Source organism: Chelonia mydas, chromosome 22 (assembly GCF_015237465.2).
Source record: "Chelonia mydas isolate rCheMyd1 chromosome 22, rCheMyd1.pri.v2, whole genome shotgun sequence".
Classification (NCBI taxonomy): Eukaryota; Metazoa; Chordata; order Testudines; family Cheloniidae; genus Chelonia; species Chelonia mydas.
In genome coordinates, this window is record NC_051262.2 from 5,712,147 (window position 1) to 5,717,896 (window position 5,750).

General features: G+C 50.3%; 1 protein-coding gene across 1 annotated transcript in view; it reads left to right on the plus strand.

Annotated features, from left to right (window-relative positions):
- The window catches only part of KCNJ5 (potassium inwardly rectifying channel subfamily J member 5), a 241,303-nt gene that overhangs the window by 2,169 nt on the left and 233,384 nt on the right, over positions 1-5,750 (plus strand). The window lies entirely within an intron of this gene.

A 5,750-nucleotide genomic window follows, 5' to 3' on the forward strand; every position in this document is an offset into this window, starting at 1 on the left:
AGTAAGTGTCTAGCCCTTCTGGTTGTGGAGCAAAAATTAGAAAAGGCAAACCCTAAAGGCTCAAACCCCAGCAGGCAAATAGACAGACGCATCCTCTCACGCCTACCCCACACACATTTGTTATTTGGTAGAATATCATGATTTTGGAGGGGGCTGAACGTGATGTTTAAATGCTTGAGGTTGGCAATACTAGAGCTGGCTGTGTGCACGGGGCCACATTCTGATCTGAGCAGTGTTGGTGTAAAGCTGGAATAATGCTCTCAAAGCCAGCAGTGCAACACCACAGGAAATGGCACCGCCTTTGGCCCTGCATCCACAATGGGTTTACAGCTACCTGTTGACTTATTTGGTCCCCATCGCTCTGGTATCTAAAGTGGCTACAGCAGAGATCGTCATAACAACCTCTGGTGAGCTTTAAATGTCATATCTAGATTAACCATCCTCTACTGGGGTAGGGCGTCGTACTTCACAGGGCCAGGGGGGGTCAGCAGCCTCTCCCCAGCTAGCATGCCAGGTAAATGCAGGACTTAGTTTCCTGGTGCCCTATGTACGAGCCCAGCCGTGCTTCCAGTGCCTGGCACCTCAAGTGACACGCGTGTGTTCAGTCACTCCCTGGTACCCATGCCCTCTTCTCGCCTGGGCTGCGGGGCCGAGCCTGGAGCTGCTCCTCTCTCCTCTCAGCCAGGGGGGGATGATGCAGTACCTTTTGTGCCAGACACCAGGTAGCTTGTCCGCTATGCTGGATCCTGGCTGGGGAAGAGCAGGGGCAGCAGCAGCGCTGGGAACAAAAACGAGAGAGGCCCAATGTGAGCCTCACACCCCCCCGTCACTGGCTGGGGATCCCCACCCACAGAAATACCCCAGCTGGCAGCTCCTGGCCAGACACCCCCAGCTGCTTCCCACCCTCAGCTCCCCCTTACACAGCCCCCCAGGGAGCTACCTCCCAATGAGCACCCTGTAGCACTCACCCACCCCTCATATCCCAGCACCCTCTAGCACCCACCCCAGACATCCCAGCACCCTCCCATCTCCCCTGGATACCCCAGCACCCTCTCGCATCCACCCATCTACCCCAGATATCCCAGATACCCTAGCACTCTCTAGCACTCACTTACTCACTTCTGTGCTGACCATAAGCTGAAGTATATGGTTACATGCAAATTCTCTGCAAACAAGCTCCTTAACTAATGCACATAGCATGTCACACTTGGCACTGCACTTCTGGGCAGCTGCAATGCAGAGCAGCACGGGGTCAGTTTGCGATGCCGGGTTATCTACTATATTCTCTTTCTTCTGTAGAAATGTGGGGAACCTGTGGGCCTGAGTCTGCTCTCACTTGCACTGGTGTAATTCAGGAGTAAACCCAGGGAGGGGGATGAGATTATAATGGCTCACAAATATTGTGTATTTTTGTGTCAGCTTCCGCAGCTACTCAGCACACCAGATACAGGCTGGACTGTGCATCAAATCCGTGCTAGCACTGTGGGGGCCTCAATTTGTCTGAAGCGTCTGGGCACTACTGCAATATCAATACATGGCAATAATAACACCTAGCTGCTGTTTGGCGCTTTTCTTCAATCTATCTCTGAGTGCTTTACAAAGGCAGTGAGTATCAGCTGGGGAAACTGAGGTACCGAGCTGCATATAGTGTTTTTCATCCATAGATATCAATGCTCTTTACAAAGTGAGTAAGCAGCTTTATTGCTCTTCTACAGCTTGGGAAACTGAGGCATGGATGGTATCATCTAGTATCAGCTGGGGAAACTGAGGCACAGGGTTGGGACTTGCCCACGGCCACAAAACAATTCATCAGAGGAGCTGGGAACAGATCAGAGGCTTCCCCACACCCAGTGCAGTGCTTTAGGCACTAAACTGCCCTGGCAGTTTGAAACTCCCTGAAGGCTGCTTAGAGGCAATTGCAGATATGTGGTTAGCAGCGCCCCACTTACACGGCACCTCTGCATTCATCTCAATGATTTAAGCCTCAATGCCTCTGTGAAGGAGTGAAATATATCCAGCCTGCCTGGCTTGTGCCAGAAAAGAGTCACTAAATGCATTCAACTTTATGTAATAAAATAAGGAGCAGTCCCAATAAATTCTTGCTTGACGCTTTACGCACAGCTGTGTCCATGCTGCTAGGTTTTTCTGAGTTTAGGGCTACTATCCACTTAGCAACTGGCTTTGTTATGTGGAGGTGACGGGTGCCACCTCCTGGCCACTGGGAATACAACACAATTGAACAGATCCCTTCATTCCACTAGCATCGCTATGCGGCCTCACAGGCCCCCTGCCTGTCTCATGAAGTAGGATGTAATAACAGAATAATGCAGTCGATTTGCCTGTGAAATGCAGAGCATGTGTGGGATGCATGGACCCAGAAAAGCAGGAGCTTGAGTGGGCTGTTGAACTTTGTGAGGGGAGGTTTGAGACAGGAAGTCAAGATGTTTCATTTCCAGCCTTTCCTGATTTGCCCTGCTTGGCTCCATTGAAAGGGGAGGGTTCTCTGCTCTCTCCCGTGCTGCAGAGAACTTATTCCAAATGTAAACTTCCCTGGGGAAGATGCCTCCACCTCAGCAGTGATAGCTTGGCCCCTAAGAGTCTTGCTACAACATTCTCACTCTTGGCACAGCATTGTCCAGTGAAATCTCCGCATTGTTAGGAGCAACTCAGTGCCAGCGGCTGTCCTGGCATTGAGGGTCCCTAGAGTGAAGTAGCAGGGGGCATAAGGTGGAGACTTGTCACCTCAGGACTCAGGAGGAACATTCGCAGAGGAGGCGAGGGGTGTATAGAAGAGGGAAACCATCAGGGCACCTGGTCAGAAGTAGCCAGCCAAGGCCTGCTAGTGCGGGGAGGTGGAGGAAGGAGGAGATGGCAAGTGGTCAGAGACCATCACAGCCAGACAGTGGAGCTAAAGCACTGCTAGCAACGGCAAGAAAATGTTGGCAAAGTAGTAAGTCCAATAGCCTCACTGTGCTTCAGTTTTCTTCTCTGTGGAATGGGGATAATGCTTTTTCCCTGTCTCACTGGTGGGGAGAAGGGGTGTTGTGAAGATCCCTTTATGTCTGTAAAGGGCTTTAGAGGAGCGTATGGACCACAGCAACGAAAGCACTGACTGAAAAGAGACAGAGCTTTGTTTTCCAGCACTGGGTCAGGGGGCTCCATCTGGCTCTGCGAGATTACATTTATTTTTGTCCTCCTAACTGAACTTTCTTTTAATGGCAATGGAGTGACAGGCCCTGAAATAGATTTCCTACGGACTCCCTCCCGAGTGGCATTGTACCCAGCGTGTCTCCCGATAACCTTTCTTCCCTGCCCTGGGACTTTATCTGCCGCGTGACAAACACCCTCACTGGACAGAAAGAGGAAATTCCACTCATTGTTCTGCCGCTACTGGGGTCTGACTAACACACTCTATCTTCTGCCTGCTGCACCACTGTCAGGCCGGGATTGGCAGGCATTTCCTGCGGTGACAGTCAGCAGGGGCTTTGTGGGAGGAATATGTTTCATTCCAAGACTCCCAGTTAGGTCCCAGCATGAGCCAACTTAAAGGAACAGGTTTGCCGTTCCATTTTGGCCATGTTGTCATTGACCCAAGGATTATCCCCCTCCGATTCTCTTCTCTGTTGTCCCAGCTCATGGGCTCTAGGGTTCACGTAGTGGGGAGGTACGGTTCAAGAGACCCTTTCCCATGTTGTCAAGTGGGAGAGGAATCCTCACTAGATGAGCAGGGCTCCTGGTGATGGGAAAGGTTGAGAACTATTGTCCTAGCTATCTAATGTATACTAGCATTATTACTTCCCATGGTATAGCAGGGCCATCTTGGAGCCATATAGGTAAGAGCTAATGAGCTAATAAAAATAATCTTATGGACACCCATACCACCCAGATAGTGAGGTGTAGGGAATCAGGCACCAGACTGGCAGTCAGAAGACCTGGGCGCTGTTCTTGGCTCTGCTCATGACCCTGGCCAAGTGGCTTTGCCCCAGTTTCCCCATCTGTAAAATGGTGGTTGAGCCTCCTTTCGTGAAGTACTTTGAGATCTGCAGCTGCAAGGTGCTGGGTAGCATTTCTTCCGTCCGAGGCTCTCGAAGCACTCTGCAAATTGGCCAGCCTCATGTGCCATATGGGGCATGTGAGCCCCATTGTTCAGAGGAGAAAAGTGAGGCACAGGAAGGTGAAGTGTCTCGCCCTATGTCAAGGCCAGGAACGAGCCCAGATCTCTTGCCTGCCAATCCAGTGCTCTAACCACTGCAGAAGGCTTCCTCTCATGCATCTCTAAGCAGGTTAAGGATGGTTAAGTAGGAAAGTGGTAAAAAGAAAAGGTAAAATGCCTCACAATGGGCTAAATTCTGGTTTATCCTTGGTGAGCGCTCTGGCGGATTGGGAGGGGCAGGGACATGTTCTCACAACCAGCGCATCTGCGCAGAACTTAGGAAGAGCTCCGTGAACCCAAGAGGAAGTGGCTAGTGGGCCTTTAACTTGTCTTCTCTTGTCCACTTCATTCCCTTTTTCTGTCGGTTTCTTTTCTCTCTACTCCGCTGGGTTTTTTTTCAAGCCAACTTTTATTTCCTTCCTTTGGCTGACCAACAACTATAGGGAATCATCAAAACCACCCACAGATAGCTGAAGGGTGCCAAGGCCAAGGATGGTCCTTTCTCCTGGTACAGAACGGGTCGGGGCTCCACTGGCAGTGCAGGGAGGAAACTAGTAGAAAAGAAAATATAGCCTAAAAACCAAGGGGGAAACCATCCTGACACTGAGATCTGCTCCCTTTTTACAATTACGATGATTCAGAGGAGCCCCAGTCATGGCCAGGACCCCATTGTGCAAGGCGCTGTACAAACACAGAGCAAAAAGACAGCCCCTGCCCCCAAAGAGCTTGTGGGATTCCTTGTGCCTTGTGGGATAGACTTCTAAGGGCAGTGAAGGGAGCCCCCTCCCGCTGAGATCTTTCAAAGGGATCTGAAGAACATGCAGTAGGGAGCCAGCCAGCCTTGGTATTGGAGAGGAACTAGATGGAACCTACTGGACTGTTTCCAGTCCTAAGGCCCCAAACCAGCAATGGGATTCTTTCCATTTACTTTATTGGGAGTTGACTCAGGCTCTGGAGTTTCAGTGGCTCTGTCAGCCTTTGTAGAATTCTTCCCTTTGTTCAAGGGGAAACAGAATCTTCTTAGTTTTAATTCTGAAGGCAGCCTGGTGTTTGTTGGGACAGCGCGGTATAGCTCCTCCCTCCTTGGGCCTGGGCTGTATTCCTCTCAGGGGATGCCATGCAAGTGGTAGCAGTATGGGAAGCTTGTAAATGCTAGACTAGGCTACATCTAGGGAAAGGACATGAGTGACAAGATGGTCCAGTGTTTAGGGGTTGAGAGACCTGGGTTCAAGTTCTTGCTCTGCCAAAGTTTTCCTGTGTGATCTTGAGCATATCACTTAGCCTCTCTGGGCCTCAGTTGCTCATGTGTAAAATGGGGATAATAACACTTTCCTACCTCCCAGAGGTGTGGAGAGGATGAAGAGAGGTACTCAGATACATGTTGGTGGCTGTCATATAAGTACCTTAGACAGACTGAGGAAGTTTTACCATCACAACACTGACATGAAGCAAGACCATTTTAACAGTGACATTTATGAGGTTGCAAAACTGAACCAACACCAAGGTATTGGGCAATTAGTACCAATGCAGGTGCTAAAGGAGGTTGACTCAGGAAGCAGGCTAGACAGAGACCCAGACAGTGGACAAACTCAGCATG